Below are 16,802 nucleotides of genomic sequence, written 5' to 3'. Positions count from 1 at the left end.
CTGGTTTCAAAAATACGGGGGACCCCTACGCTTTTTGTCCCCCGTATTTTTGGAACCAGGACCAGGCGCAGAGCCCGGTGCTGGTTGATTAAATATGGGGGAACCCCTGTCATTTCCCCCCCATATTTTTTCAACCAGGACCGGCTCAAAGAGCCCGAGGCTGGTTATGCTTTGGAGGGGGGACCCCACACAATTTTTTTCAGATTTTTTAAGACTTTAATCAACTTTTTAAGGTACACAATGAAGCCCTGCACGGATCTCACAGATCCGGCCGGGATTCCTTGTGTTTTGTCAGGCAGTGTTTTACTCATCACTCCCGTAAAACACTGCCTGATATTACGAATCACATCGACATCGGAAAAAACGAATGTGCAAAACTCGGCAGCTTAGTGAATGATCGTATCAGGATTCAAAAAGTTGCAGTAAAATGCACCCGATACCATTCGAGTTCAAACACCCTTCAAAACTGCCAAAACACGAATCTTTGTAAATATACCCCACTGTGTGTGTTAGATGTCAGTCAGACATCTCCTGCTGCAGCTCCATCACCTCCCCCAGCGGCGCTGTATACTAACGCGCCCTGGTTGCTGGGTACTTACAGCGGAGGCTCCGGTTTGCTCCAGTCAGTCACACACCCCGCCGCAGCTCTCCAGGATCGCATGGCCGCACTTTGGGAGGAGATAAGAGAGTCCCCCAGGCGGGACCCGCTGGAAACAGCGATTCGGCGCGCTGGCGTGGGCACTGTGCTAGTACAGGGACCCCACTAGACCACCAGGGCAAGGTCACAGGTCGGTTTTATTAAAAAACGTTTATTACATAGCCCACAGTACCCAGTGGTGAAGTCCAGCAGGGGGATAAGGCTTTGACCTGTAGCCCCTCCACCAGCCCCAGGGCGCCATTTAGAGTAAATGTTCCCGCCCTGGAGCTGCATCTCTCGCTCTCCCTCACTCCCTGTCAGCGTTTGGGCACCATTACCTCAAGCTGAGCTGATCCTGGGACTGTTGGGAAAATCCTCCTCTGTAAAGCCGCCTGCACGTCCGCGCTGTGCATTTTACAGGACACTTAAGTATTCTACATGTCTGCTGACAGTGTTAGTTAAGAAATAGTGCATTTAGGGGGTAATTCCAAGTTGATCGCAGCAGGAAATTTTTTAGCAGTTGGGCAAAACCATGTGCACTGCAGGGGGGGCAGATATAACATTTGCAGAAAGAGTTAGATTTGGGTGGGTTATTTTGTTTCTATGCAGGTTAAATACTGGCTGCTTTATTTTTACACTGCAATTTAGATTGCAGATTGAACTCACCACACCCAAATCTATCTCTCTCTGCACATGTTATATCTGCCCCCCCTGCAGTGCACATGGTTTTGCCCAACTGCTAAAAAATTTACTGCTGCGATCAACTTGGAATTACCCCCCTTAGTCAGGGTTATTTAGTACAAGTACCCTGTGATATACATCCAGTCTTTACTGTGCATTGTTATATCTATTGATTATATAGCTGTACTTAGTATTACTTTGTATTGCTAGTCCAGTGCAGTTTTATTGCATGTCATAATTTCTGCATTGTACATGTGACTCTGTGTGTGTGTGCATATAGCTGCTGCGTGACTTACATTTTGTGTATTTCACGCAGATTGCTATCCCTATATTCTGTAACCTGAGGGGGCTAAGTGCATCAGGGTTATTGCTTAATATAGGTGTTTCACAGGATATACTTACTGTGTGTTTTTCTCTGTCAGTCACCATATACCTCTTGAATTCTTTGTTTGTGCTCATACACTGCACAGGGGGTTCTTGTTAAGGTATTAGGCTACTGATATTGTACTGGGTTGCCCGTGAATTGAGCTTTCAAACATGTCAGCTACAAGGGGCAACGGAGCTGGAGCTGATCCCACATTGCGTGGTAGTGACGCTGCAGACATATTAGAGGAAAACATAGCAGCAGAGGGTTCAGGTTCTGGGGGTTCCCTACCCCCCAGTAGAACTGTAGCAACGGGGGTTCATAACGACCCACCTTGGGCTACTTTCTCCACGTTATTAAGTACGCTGGTGACTAGACTTGCGCCCCCTATGGTCCCTGCGGTTAATCCGCCTTGGGCAGATCAACTGTCCACTCAGTTATAGCAATTGAACCACTCCCTGACTAAACAGACGTCTAACCCTCGCCCGCCTAAGACCAAGGGGTTCTCTAAGCGGACCATTACTTCCTCACAATCCACCCACATTCCAGACACCTCGTCTGATGAAGAAGGAGTATATAGTGACCCCACAGACACTGATCCAGATAATTCTGATGGGTAATCGGTTACTCAGGTGGATGTCCCTGACTTATTGGAGGCTATCAGGCTAATTCTTCAAATTACTGATGACCAAGAGCCTGATGCTACCTCTAAGAAACCGGACAGATTTAAACGTCAGAAGGTTATTAAACAAGTTTTACCTCATTCTGACCATTTAGTTGAAATACATCAGGAATCCTGGGAAAATCCAGGAAAGAAATTCACGCCTCACAAGAAGATGCTGGTTCGCTATCCCCTCGCTGCGGAGCTAAGTAAAAATTGGGAAACATCCTCGCCAGTGGATTTGCAAGTGGCGCGGCTGGTGGTGTCCTCGGCTCTGCCTGTAATTACCGTCACTTCTCTGAAAGAACCGACGGATAAGCGTATGGAGGGTTGCTTAAAAGCAATTTAAACCCTAGCAGGTGCTGCGCATCGGCCCACTATTGCAGCAACATGGGCTGCAGAGGCTATTGAAGCGTGGGCTCAGGAGGTGGAAGCAGAGCTGCCATACAACTTTTCTGATAATGCTAGACAACGTCTCTCGTATACTGTCGCAGCATCTCATTTCATTAAGGAGGCGGCTTCTGATGCTGGTATTCTGGCGGCCAAGGCTTCTACTACGTCCATTTTGACTCACCCGATTCTCTGGTTATGGTTCTGGTCTGTGGATCTGGACTCTAAGAAAACCCTGGAGGTGCTCCCTTTTAAGGGAGACATTCTTTTTGGAGAGCACCTCAACAAGATAGTGGCTGACTTAGCTTCTGCTAAAACAGCGTGCCTACCTAGTACTGCTTCTTTGGTACCGAAGGCTAAGAGTACTTCCTTTCGCTCCTTTCGTCCTTCAGGTAAAACAAAAGGTCAGGCGTACCCGAAACAGGCTCGCACTTCCAAAACCGCTAAGCCCAAACCTAAACGGGCCTGGGCTGCCCGTCAACCTGCTTCCAAAACGGACAAGCCTGCTGCATGATGGGGCAGGCCTTCCTCTGGGGGATCCCAGGGTGGGGGTCCGACTTCTAGGGTTTACCCAGTAATGGTTGAAGACCACTTCCGATGCCTGAGTACGGGAAGTCGTCACTCGAGGTACGCCGTGGTAGTACAGGTGTCTCTGGCTCAGAGAGGCAAGGGGTACTATTCACCGCTATTCCTAGTCCCGAAATCGAATGGGTCCTCTCGGCCCATTCTCAACCTCAAGTCTTTGAACAAATTTGTGAGAGTCTCCAAGTTTCATATGGAAACCCTTCGCTTTATTGTTCTGGCTTTGCAACCAGGGGATTATATGGTCTCCCTGGACATACAGGATGCTTACCTGCATATTCCCATTGCAATGTCGTATCAGCAATAGCTGTGGTTTGCTGTTGGCAACCTCCATTACCAATTTCGGGCGTTATCTTTTGTCTTGACCACGGCACCGCGAGTCTTCACCAAGGTCAGGGCGGTAGTGACGGCTGAATTCCGCCGTCAAGGGGTCAGGATCCTCCCGTATTTAGTTGACTTGTTGATCCTGGCGAATCCCCCAGAAAATCTCCTACGCCATCTGGATCTGACGCTCCAGTTTCTGCAAGACCACGGGTGGCTCATCAACTGGAAGAAATCTTCCCTGGTCCCTGTGCAGAGCATGGTGCACCTGGGGGTGTTATTAGACACTCACAACCAGCGGACAGGATTCGATGCTTCCTATCTCGTCCGCAAGTGTCGATACATTCGGCGATGCAAGTGCTAGGTCTCATGGTGTCGGCCTTCGACATGGTGGAGTACGCTCAATTCCATTCCTGCCCTCTACAGAAATTGATTCTTGCCAAGTGGGACGGCCTGCCTCACCGGATCAAGTCTCACATAATCTCCTTGTCTCCGGAGGGCCATCTGTCACTGAGCTGGTGGCTTCAGGACCAACGATTGAGCAGGGGTCGTCCCTTCTGGATCTCCAACTGGGTCCTTCTGACAATGAATGCCAGTCTGAGAGGTTGGGGCGCAGTGTTGGAGCTACAATCCCTTCAGGGTCGTTGGACCAAGGAGTCTCTCCTCCCGATAAACATTCTGGAACTGCGGGCGGTGTTCAATGCTCTGAACTTGTCCCAGCATTTAATACAGAACAGACCTGTTCAGGTACAGTTGGACAACGCCACCACAGTGGCGTACATAAATCATCAAGGCGGCACTCGAAGCCGCATGGCAATGAGGGAAGTATCCAGAATTCTTCAGTGGGCAGAACGCCATCTGCCAGCCATATCGGCAGTGTTCATCTCGGGAGTCCTAAACTGGGAAGCGGATTTCCTCAGTCGTCAGGACGTACATGCCGGAGAGTGGAGCCTCCATCCAAAAGTATTTCAACTCCTAGTGGACAAGTGGGGCCTCCAAGATGTGGACCTGATGGCGTCTTGACACAATCACAAGGTTCCGGTCTTCGGAGCAAGGATGAGGGATCCTCAAGCAGCGTTCGTGGATGCTCTGGCAATTCCATGGAACTTTTGGCTGCCGTACGTGTTCCCTCCGGTGTCACTCCTGCCCAGAGTAATAAGGAAGTTCAAGCAAGAAGAAGGATTCCTACTTCTGACTGCTCCAGCGTGGCCCATACGTCATTGGTTCTCAGACCTCCAGGGTCTCTCATTGGAGCGTCCTCTTCTGCTTCCACAACGACCAGACCTCCTCGTTCAGGGCCCTTGTGTTCATCAGGATTTGGCCCGTCTGGCTTTGACGGCGTGGCTCTTGAAGCTTCCGTACTAAGGGCCAAGGGGTTTTCTGAGGTGGTCATTCAGACTATGTTGAAGGCCCGTAAGCCGGCTTCTGTTCGGATTTACCATAGGGTCTGCAATTCTTACTTTGCTTGATGCGCATCTAATAATCATGACGTTTACAAGTTTAGTACGGCCAAACTTTTGGCCTTTCTGCAACAGGGCCTGGACTTAGGCCTTTGTCTGGCCTCCATCAAGGTTCATATTTCTGCCTTGTCAGTTTGGTTTCAGAGAAAAATTGCCACTCTGCCTGATGTTCATACGTTCACTCAGGGTCTGTTACGGATTCAACCTCCTTACGTCCCGCCTGTGGCTCCATGGGATTTGTCGGTGGTTCTGGAGGCTTTACAAGAGTCTCCGTTTGAGCCTCTTAAATCTGCAGACCTTAAGTGACTTTCCATTAAGGTATTGTTTCTGCTGGCTATTGCCTCTGCTAGACGGGTGTCGGATTTGGGTGCCTTGTCTTGTAGGTCCCCCTATCTGATTTTTCACTGTGACCGGGCAGTTCTTAGAACACATCCCGGGTACCAACCTAAGGTGGTGTCTTCTTTCCACCTTAATCAGGAGATTGTGGTTCTGGCCTTTGTCTCTCCTGAATTGTCTTCCAAAGAGCGGTCTTTGGATGTGGTACGCGCTCCGTATCTATGTGAAGAGGACAGCTCCTATCAGGAAGTCTGATTCTTTCTTTGTACTGTTTGCTTTTCACAAACATGGCTGGCCTGCTCACAAGCAGACCCTGGCCAAATGGATTAGAATGGTGATTGCACATGCTTATGTACAGACTGGCCTTCCAGCTCCTGCTACCATCAAGGCCCATTCTACTCGGTCGGTTGGACCTTCTTGGGTGGCCCGCCGTGGTGCGACCCTTCAACAATTGTGAAAGGGGGCTACATGGTCCTCAGTGAACACGTTCCTAAGGTTCTATGCCTTTGATACATCCGCCTCCCAGGATTCTTCCTTTGGACGCCTGGTTCTTGTGCCCGCTACAGTGCATCCCCTCCCATGAGGAACTGCTTTAGGACATCCCCGATGTTATTCCCTGTGGAGCCCAATGTACCCAGCAGCAGAAAACGAGATTTATGGTAAGAACTTACTGTTGTTAAATCTCTTTCTGGGAGGTACACTGGGCTCCACAGGGCAACCACCCTGATGCACTTAGCTTCTTTGGGTTTGTATGGCATTAGCCGCTGACACCTTCTCCTGTCGTGAGAATGTGGTGTATTTGGCTACTAACGGTTGTCGTCTCTTTTTGCCTGCACTGCATTGGGCTGGTTAACAAAACTGAGCTCCTGTGCACAGAGGCGGGGTTATAGAGGAGGCGGCGCTATGCATTCTGGGAACAGTCAAAGCTTTTAGTCTGTTGGTGCCTCGGATCAAGATTCTACTCTACACCCCGATGTTATTCCCTGTGGAGCTCAGTGTACCTCGCAGAAAGAGATTTAACAATGGTAAGTTCTTACTATACATCTCGTTATTTTTATGTGGGATCAAGTGGCTCAGTGGGTGGGGTGTTTGGCTGGGATGCAGCAGGTTGTGGGTTTGAGTCCTGGGTGTGGCAGTATATTGAAATGTTTTCTTTAATGAGGGGTATTGTGGCTGAATGGCGGCTAGCTCTCGGGTTGAGCGCATGAATGTGGTATAAAGAGGTTTTGTGTCCAAACCCATTTTCTTTCAGTGTTCTATAAATATGTGTGATAATGCCACATATTGGGAGGTATGCATATGTGTGTGTGTCTGTGTGAAGGGGCATCATAGCATGGGCTTTCTCTGGGATCAGTTTTGTCAAGTTTCTTCCCTGAGAGTCATGCGCCTTATGTCCCTTTTGGAAAAATAGGTGGGATGGGGGGGGGGGGGGGGGGTTTGGCGCGCAAATTCTCTTTCTGGCACAGGGCACCATACAGTCCACTAATGGCTCTGAATCTTGCATGCTTTTATTCACTGGGTTGCCCACAAATGATTGGCTGATTTGATATTAACGATAACGGGCAATTGTACAAGTATAACTAATAAAGTGGTCTTAATATTCAGACTAATAAGTCAGATTGCTACAAATGCAATCAATACTTTGTCCCGTTAGATACTGATGGGGTATTAGCTTACCGTCCTGCACATAGGGGCACACCACAATGTTGGTATGTGTGCTATTTTAGACATTACTAGATAGGTGCCTGACCTGTACATTTTGTAACTGAATTACATAAAACATCTTTTAGTGTCTGAAAATACAACTGCAGCAGCCATGTTTGGAATAATTTTCAACATTTAAATGTCGACAATCATAATGTAGTCTTCAATATGTTGACAAGTACTCCATGTACCTGTCTACATCACATGCGACTGTTAAGTGCACTTGTTGAGCTATGTAGGAGATTTGTTGTTACGAAATGGAAATTTGTCCCGTATTATATACTTACCTACTTTTTATAGAGCCTCTCTGGGAGTAGCCTGGGGTGGAGAAGCAAATAGGCTGCGTTGTGGGCGGGAGCGGACGAGTCGTGTCATTAGATCCAGACCCCTCCTGGTATAATTGCCGTGAATTGTGCATATTTCAATAGGGATGGGGCTAAAATGACACGATTACCATAAAATTGCATCATTAAGCCATGCCCCCTACTACTGTAAATTTTCCGTATTTATCTCCCCATTCTGCCCACTTCACTAGGGAGTGGGCGGAATGTGGGTGGGGTTCCCACTCTTCTGGGGCTGTGGGGGACAACCCCAAAAAATCGCAGGATCCGAGAGAATAGGCAAGTATGACAATACTATGACTATATAGACATGTCATATGTCGACATTTTAACCATGTCAATAGGGTACAATTCAACATTGTGCTGTTGGCATAATGGGGTTTATTTACAAAGCGTTGGATCGTAAAACCTGGCAGTTCTGAACGATAATGCTTTTACTAGCAAGACACGGCTTTATGTATCAGGCATAAACATGATCAGAAGCTTTGTAAAATAAACCCCATTGACTGTGTATATGGTCATTGTAGACATTATGCCTTCATACAGCCAGTATGACTGATTATAGTGTTCTAGCACATAATCATTAAGGTCATCTTTGTCACAGTGACATAAATAATTATAATGCGATGATTCACCATCCGTCTACATTTAGCACACTTATAAAAATGACATGAATGCAGAAATCTTGGTCACTCTTATTATATCCGACTTTATTAATAAGCCGGGTGTGTGCATTTACAGGGAATGGAACTGTGCAGTGTCTGAGTAGTATAGTAGTAAACAAGGAAGGAGGACTGAGTAGGCGGGCGCTGTAAGGAGATCTCCCAGCCCTGAAGGCTGTCCTTGTGTTAGATCAGCAGCACTGGAGGCAGGGCGAAGAGTGCGTAGGTAATGCCGTTCCCTCTGGTGAGAGTATGGAGGAGTCTGACAGGCAGCAGCACTGAGAGGTAAGAGGAGGGCAGTTCCTGCTGTATTGCTGCTCACTATTTGCTGCCTGTAAGCTGCACACTAGCTGCTGCCTGTAAGCTGCACACTAGCTGCTGGCTATACACAGCTAGGGTGATTGCTGCGTGTACTGTATACTCTGAGGACAGCTGGCTTCCTCTGGCTCGGAGTGTGCGGTGATGGGAGCCTGTGATAGGCAGCCTACTGTAGCAATGGTCTGAAAGTTTTTCTTACCCAGATGCTCCTTATAGTCATCTGAGGCTCCATTTCTTTAAGTTTGACGAACAGAAAGCCACAATATTGTGTGATTCTACTACGCTGTCTATCCTTCCTTATAGCACTGTTTATCCAAAGTCCCTCAGTTACAGTTTATTTAAAGAGCTTTTGTATCAAACGAAATATAACATTTGTAATTTTGTGAATATGGAGAAAGAGAAATCTTCTTATTAGGGTAACTACTTATTGCATGTTGTACTGAAATGATAATACACTGCAGATCTTTCAGTAAATGGTTTCTTTCTGTGTTAATCTCATAGTAATATAATGCAAATAGGCCTTTATTAAAAAGTGATATTGCCAAAACAGTACAAATAAAGACAGCTGAATGAACACATATAACACAAAGGAACACCTTTTATGGGCTCAGTCCTATTAGCCGTATCTGCAGTTGTACACTCACGGTGCGAGTAAGTGCGGCTGTATCCCGCACTTCCGGTACCACTGGACTTGTTGGTTGTTGTTCGCAGCCCCATAGGACTGTGTACAAATATCTGCTAGGACGAGGTGACATCGAGCTGCGAGGGGCTCGAATTGTGGTGCCATTGGCGGAATTTCTGCACCGTTGCAAGAGTCCTCTGCCCCCTTCACAGCTAATTGGATTGACCCCTATGTGTTTCTATCAAACTACGGAGGTCATTCAGATCTGATCGCTGTTGTGTGTTTTCGCACAGCAGTGGGCGATCAGGTCATAACAGCGTATGCACCGCAATGCGCATATGCGTCGGGCAACAACAACGGGTATAGCCAGTCAGCGACGAGATGGTGCGAAAAATCAGTTCGCACGGGCGTTCGCAAGGTGATTGACAGGAGGAAGCAGTATATGGGTGGTAACTGACCGTTTACTGGGAGTGTCTGGAAAAACGCAGGCGTCCCCAAGCGTTTTCAGGGAGGGTGTCTGACGTCCGCTCCGGCCCCGATCAGCCTGATTCTATCGCACTGGAAGAGTAAGTCCTGGGCTGCGCAGAGACTGCACACACAGAATTTTAGCAGCTCGGCGCTGCTAACTGTAGGCGGCGACTAGCTGAACGCAGGACAGCAAAAAACGCAGCCCAGCGATCAGATCTGTATGACTTCCTAAGGCAAGCGGGCTAAATGTGGACTGCCGGACAGTGATAAATGCTTGCCGCAGCCCAATGACATCCTCCAGCCCATCCCTTTCTACAGCTCCCCCTCCAGTCTGCCATGGACCTCCAGAAAAAGCAGATGTGGCAATCACTGGAGTCATTTCATTGGACTGAGACAAGCAGATTATAGGAGCCAGGCAGTGACGTATTTACAATGAGGTCCAGTAAGTAATATGAGGGGGCTCTGAGCTGGCATATTAGAACGTGTGATGGGGCTCTTAGTTCGCATAATATTGGGTTCTGGTCTGGCATTTAAGGACATAAGAGAGGGTTCTGGGCTGGCATATAAACATAGGCGTTTCTATAATGGGTGCAGTGTGTGCGGTGCACACGGGCCTTTGGGTCCAGGGGGGCCCACACCGAACACATTGCACCCATACATTATACTTACCCCTTCAGAGTCCCGCGACGGCGGCCATTTCCGAGTGATTTGTGCATGCGCACTGAAGGTGTTCCCGGGAACAAGGCCCGGGTGCCATGTTCCCAGAGACCTGCGCATGCACAGTAGAATCTGGCATTATGCCAGAGTCTGCTGCTGCCGGAGAGGAGGGGGCCTGCGACGGAGGCTGCACACAGGTCCCATCCTCTCTTAAAAATGCCCCTGCATATAAATACATGAGATGGGGCTCTGCACTGACATATAAGTACATGGGAGAGGGCTCTAGACTGGCATATTGTTGGGTTCTGGTCTGGTATATAAGGACATAAGAGGTAGTTCTGGGTTGGCATGAGGGAGGGCTCTGAGCTGGGATATAAAGACATGAAGGGGGCTCTGGGCTGGCATATAAGGATATGAGGGGGGTTCTGGGCTAGCATATAAGGACATGAGGGGGGGCCCCTGGGCTGGCATATAAGGACATGAGGGGGGGGGGGCCCTCTGGGCTGGCAAATAAGGACATGAGGGGGGGCTCTGGACTGGCATATAAGGACATGAGGGGGGGGGGGGGGGCCCTCTGGGCTGGCATATAAGGACATGAGGGGGGGCTCTGGACTGGCATATAAGGACATGAGGGGGGGCTCTGGACTGGCATATAAGGACATGAGAGGGGGCATTGAGCTGGTATATAAGGATGCACATCATGCAATCAAACTCCATTGTTCGCATTAATGCGGCATTTCATTACTTTGAGTAAAATCATTAAAAAAAATATCTGCTGCGGGGTACACTGGGCTCCACAGGGAATAACATTGGGATGTAGAGTAGGATCTTGATCCGAGGCACCAACAGTCTCAAAGCTTTGACCTTCTTCCCAAGATGCATAGCGCCACCTCCTCTATAACCCCGCCTCCATGCACAGGAGCTCAGTTTTTGTTAACCAGTCACATGCAGTAGCAGGTAAAAGTGACAACAATCGTTAGTAGCCACATACACCACACATGACAGGAGAGGGTGTCAGCGGCTAATGCCATACAAACCCAAAGAAGCTAAGTGCGTCAGGGTGGGCGCCCTGTGGAGCCCAGTGTACCTCGCAGAAATAGATTTAACAAAGGTAAGTTCTTACCATAAATCTCGTTTTCTGCTGCGGGGTACACTGGGCTCCACAGGGAATAACATCGGGGATGTCCTAAAGCAGTTCCTTATGGGAGGGGACGCACTGTAGCGGGCACAAGAACCCGGCGTCCAAAGGAAGCATCCTGGGAGGTGGAAGTATCGAAGGCATAGAACCTTATGAACGTGTTCACTAAGGACCACGTAGCCGCCTTGCACAATTGTTCAAGGGTCGCACCACAGCGGGCCGCCCAAGAAGGTCCAACGGACCGAGTAGAATGGGCCTTAATGGTAACAGGAGCTGGAAGACCAGCCTGTACATAAGCATGTGGAATCACCATTCTAATCCATCTGGCCAAGTTCTGCTTGCTAGCAGGCCAGCCACGTTTGTGAAAACCAAACAGTACGAAGAGAGAGTCAGACTGGAAGCAGGTCTCTTCACATAGCTACGGAGAGCCCATACCACATCCAAAGACCGCTCTTTGGAAGACAACTCAGGAGAGATTTACACCCTAGCAGGTGCTGCGCATCAGCCCACCATTGCAGCGACTTGGGCTGTAGAGGCTATTGAAGAGTGGGGTCAGGAGTTGGAAGCTGATATGTCTTCCAACGCTTCTGATCATGCTAGACAATGTCTATTGTATATTGTCACAGCTTCTCATTACATTAAGAAGGTGGCTTCTGATGCCTGTATTCTGGCGGCCAAGGCTTCTACTACGTCCATACTGGCTGCCGGATTCTATGGTTGCGGTCCTGGTCCGTGGATCTGGACTCTAAGAAAACCCTGGTGGTACTCCCTTTTAAGGGAAACATACTTTTTGGAGAAGACCTCAACAAGATAGTGGCTGACTTAGCTTCTGCAAAAACAGATTGTCTACCTAGTACTGCTCCTTCAGTACCGAAGGGTAAGAGTACTTCTTTTCGCTCCTTTCATCCTTCAGGGAAAGCAAAGGGTCAGGCATACCCGAAACAGGCTCGCACTTCCAAACCCAATAAGCCCAAACCCAAACGGGCCTGGGCTGCCCGTCAGCCTGCTTCCAAGACTGACAAGCCTGCCGCATGACGGGGCGGGCCCCCCTCTGGGGAATCCCAGGGTGGGGGGCCGACTTCTAGGGTATACCCAGGAATGGTTGAAGACCACTTCCGATGCCTGGGTACGGGATGTTGTCACTCGAGGTTACGCCATATCCTTCAAAAATCATCCACCTCATAGATTTTGCCTGACAGACGGCCCTTCAGATCAGGTGAAGTCAAAAACTCTTCATTCGGTGGTACAGTCCCTCCTGGACACAGGAGTGGTAGTACAGGTGCCTCTGGCTCAGAGAGGCAGAGGCACCTGTGAATGGTTGGAGTGCACCAGTTTCGTGAGCCATATTTGAATAAAGAAAGAGCCACAGGTTGGCCACGGCTGCTCTAATGTATTTATATCCTTCTGGAGATATAGGCCCTCATTCAGAGTTGTTCGCTCGCTAGCTGCTTTTAGCAGCTGTGCAAACGCTAAGCCGCCACCCTCTGGGAGTGTATCTTAGCTTAGCAGAAGTGCGAACGAAAGGATCGCACAGCGGCTACAAAATAATTTTGTGCAGCTTCAGAGTAGCTCCAGACCTACTCCTAGCTTGCGATCACTGCAGACTATTTAGTTCCTGTTTTGACGTCACAAACACGCCCTGCGTTCGGCCAACCACGCCTGCGTTTTTACACACACTCCCCGAAAACGGGCAGTTACCTCCCAGAAACACCCACTTCCTGTCAATCACTCTGCGGCCAGCAGTGCGATTGAAAAGCGTCGCTAGACCTTGTGTGAAACTGCAATGACCGTTGTTAAAGTACGTCGCGCGTGCGCATTGCGCCGCATACACAGAATTGCCGTTTTTTTCCCTAATCGCTGCACAGCGACCGAAAGCAGCTAGCGAACAACTCTGAATGACCACCATAGTCTCCAGAACTGGACACAGTATTCCAGATGAGGCCGTACCAATGACCTATACAGTGGCATTATTACTTTTTTCCTGCTACTGATTCCTCTCCCTATGCAACCAAGCATCTGACTTGCCTTTCTCATTGCTTTGTTGCATTGCTTTCCTGCCTTTAATTCACTTGAAATAGTGACTCCTAAATCCCTTTCCTCCTCAGTAGTTTCCATTATAGTACCCTTGATACTATATTTAGCCTTTGGGTTTTTGAGACCCAAGTGCATGGTTTTGCATTTTTTAGCATTAAACTGTAGTTGCCACGTTCTTGACCATTTCTCAAGCCTAGCTAGGTCATCAATCATTTGTTTTACTCCTCCTGGTGTGTCTACCCTGTTGTAAATCTTTGTATCATCTGCAAAAAGGCATACTTTCCCTTTAATACCATTTGCAATGTCACAAACAAAGATATTAAAGAGAACTGGTTCAAGTACAGATCCCTGGGGTACTCCACTGGTAACATTTCCTTCCAAAGATTGCACTCCATTTACTACATCTGTCTGTTTCCTATCCTGCAACAAGGTTCTTATCCATTTAACTGTTTTATAATCCACTCCCACGCTTTCAAGTTTATTTAGCAGTCTGCGATGTGGGACAGTGTCAAATGCCTTACTAAAGTCTAGATCTTTGTGTGTATGCTACATCTACAGCTCCCCTTGATCTATTCTTTTTATCACAGAGTCAAAAAAAAGTCAATAAGATTTGTTTGGCATGATCTCCCACCAGTAAATCCATGCAGTTTTGGATCCTGTAAGTTGTTTGATTTAAGATATTCCACAACTCCTTTCTTTTAATAGTTTTTCCATTACTTTCCCTACTACTGATGTAAGACTCACTGGTCTGTTGTTACTTGCTTCATCCTTGCTTCCACTTTTGTACAGTGGAACTACATTCGCTCTTTTCCAGTCCTCTGGAATGGCACCTGTATTTAGTGACTGGTTAAATAATTCTGTTAATGGTGCAACCAGCACATCTTTTAGCCCTTTTAGTATTCTTGGGTGTATCCCATCTGGCCCCATCCACTTTTAGTTCTTTTTTGATAGTTCTGTTAGGACCTTCTCCTCTGTAAATGTAGTTTCATCTACCTAATTTTTATGAATGTCCTTGCAGCTTAACTGTGGCCCCTTCCCTTCTCCTTCTGTAGTAAATACTGAGCAAAAATAATGATTTAGGTGATCTGCTATTGCCTTGTCTCCCTCCACCAAATTCTCACTCTCTGTCTTGTCTTATTATTCCTCCATTTGATTTTCTCCTTTCATTTATATGTTTAAAAAAAGTTTTGCCCCCTTTATCTACTGACTGCGCCATTTTCTCCTCAGCTTCTGCCTTTGCACATCTGATCACTTTCTTAGCATCCTTCCGTCTGTCCAGATACACCTCTTTGTCGTTATTATTTTGAATCTGTTTGTATTTCCTAAAAGCCATCTTTTTTGCTTTCACACTAGTTGATATTTCTTTTGTGAACCACACTGGCTTCCTTTTCCTGGTGCTTTTCCTAACCCTTTTGATACAAAGGTCTGTTGCCCTTAGTATTGCACTTTTCAGTTTTTCACACTTCTCCTGCACTCCTTCCAAGTTCCTCCAGTCCGCCAATGAATCACTTAAACATCTCCCCATTTTTGCAAAGTCAGCATTTCTAAAATCCAACACCTTTGTTTTTGTGTGAGAGGAGTTGGATCCTGTCTTTATGCTAAACCATACTGCTTGATGATCACTGGATCCCAGGTGCTCACCCACATATATGTCTGATATACTGTCACCATTTGTGAGAATTAAATCTAATATTGAGTCTTTGTGAGTGGGCTCCCTCATCAATTGCTTGAGAGATGCTCCCTGTAAGGAATGTAAAAATTTGCCACTTGTAGCTGAACTTGCAAAAGACCCCTCCCAATTTACATCAGGTAAATTAAAGTCTCCCATGATTATGACTTCTCCCTTTAAAGCCATTTTCTCTATCGTCCTAAGTGGATGCTGGGGTTCCTGAAAGGACCATGGGGAATAGCGGCTCCGCAGGAGACAGGGCACAAAAAAGTAAAGCTTTACTAGGTCAGGTGGTGTGCACTGGCTCCTCCCCCTATGACCCTCCTCCAGACTCCAGTTAGATTTTGTGCCCGAACGAGAAGGGTGCAATCTAGGTGGCTCTCCTAAAGAGCTGCTTAGAGAAAGTTTAGTTTAGGTTTTTTTTCTTTACAGTGAGTCCTGCTGGCAACAGGATCACTGCAACGTGGGACTTAGGGGGAAAGTAGTAAACTCACCTGCATGCAGAGTGGATTTGCTGCTTGGCTACTGGACACCATTAGCTCCAGAGGGATCGAACACAGGCCCAGCCGTGGAGTCCGGTCCCGGAGCCGCGCCGCCGACCCCCTTGCAGATGCTGAAGCGTGAAGAGGTCCGGAAACCGGCGGCTGAAGACTCCTCAGTCTTCATAAGGTAGCGCACAGCACTGCAGCTGTGCGCCATTTTCCTCTCAGCACACTTCACTGGGCAGTCACTGAGGGTGCAGAGCGCTGGGGGGGGGCGCTCTGAGAGGCAAATATAAACCTTATACAAGGCTAAAAATACCTCACATATAGCCCATAGGGGCTATATGGAGATATTTAACCCCTGCCTGACTGGAAAAATAGCGGGAGAAGAACCCGCCGAAAAAGGGGCGGGGCCTATCTCCTCAGCACACGGCGCCATTTTCTGTCACAGCTCCGCTGGTCAGAACGGCTCCCAGGTCTCTCCCCTGCACTGCACTACAGAAACAGGGTAAAACAGAGAGGGGGGGCACATTAATGGCTATATATATATATATTAAAGCAGCTATAAGGGAGCACTTAATATAAGGATATCCCTTGTATATATAGCGCTTTGTGGTGTGTGCTGGCAGACTCTCCCTCTGTCTCCCCAAAAGGGCTAGTGGGTCCTGTCTTCATTAGAGCATTCCCTGTGAGTTTGCGGTGTGTGTCGGTACGTGGTGTCGACATGTATGAGGACGATATTGGTGTGGAGGCGGAGCAATTGCCAAATATGCAGATGTCACCCCCCAGGGGGTCGACACCAGAATGGATGCCTTTATTTGTGGAATTACGTGATGGTTTATCTTCCCTTAAACAGTCAGTTGAGGACATGAGGCGGCCGGACAATCAATTAATGCCTGTCCAGGCGCCTCAAACACCGTCAGGGGCTGTAAAACGCCCTTTGCCTCAGTCGGTCGACACAGACCCAGACACGGGCACTGATTCCAGTGACGACGGTAGAAATTCAAACGTATTTTCCAGTAGGGCCACACGTTATATGATTTTGGCAATGAAGGAGACGTTACATTTAGCTGATACTACAGATACCGTAAAACAGGGTATTATGTATGGTGTGAAAAAACTACAAACAGTTTTTCCTGAATCAGAAGAATTAAATGACGTGTGTGATGAAGCGTGGGTTGCTCCTGATAAAAAGTTGATAATTTCAAAAAAGTTATTGGCATTATACCCTTTCCCGCCAGAGGTTAGGGCGCGCTGGGAAACACCCCCTAAGGT

The 16,802-nt window shown here is 47.9% G+C and overlaps 1 protein-coding gene across 2 annotated transcripts in view; it reads left to right on the top strand.

The window, feature by feature from the left end:
- Nucleotides 1-8,269: 8,269 nt before the first annotated feature.
- LDAF1 (lipid droplet assembly factor 1) overlaps nucleotides 8,270-16,802 on the top strand; it is a 202,104-nt gene continuing 193,571 nt past the window's right edge. The window contains exon 1 of one of the 2 annotated variants that reach the window (XR_010182083.1): nucleotides 8,270-8,424. The gene's annotated coding sequence lies outside the window, so the exon portion shown is untranslated. The remainder of the gene's footprint in view (nucleotides 8,425-16,802) is intronic. The other variant, XM_063934422.1, reaches the window with a different exon arrangement.

Source organism: Pseudophryne corroboree, chromosome 7 (assembly GCF_028390025.1).
Source record: "Pseudophryne corroboree isolate aPseCor3 chromosome 7, aPseCor3.hap2, whole genome shotgun sequence".
In the NCBI taxonomy this organism is placed as follows: domain Eukaryota; kingdom Metazoa; phylum Chordata; class Amphibia; order Anura; family Myobatrachidae; genus Pseudophryne; species Pseudophryne corroboree.
Note: the sequence above shows the minus strand (reverse complement) of the source record. Positions and strands in the feature narration are given on the sequence as shown.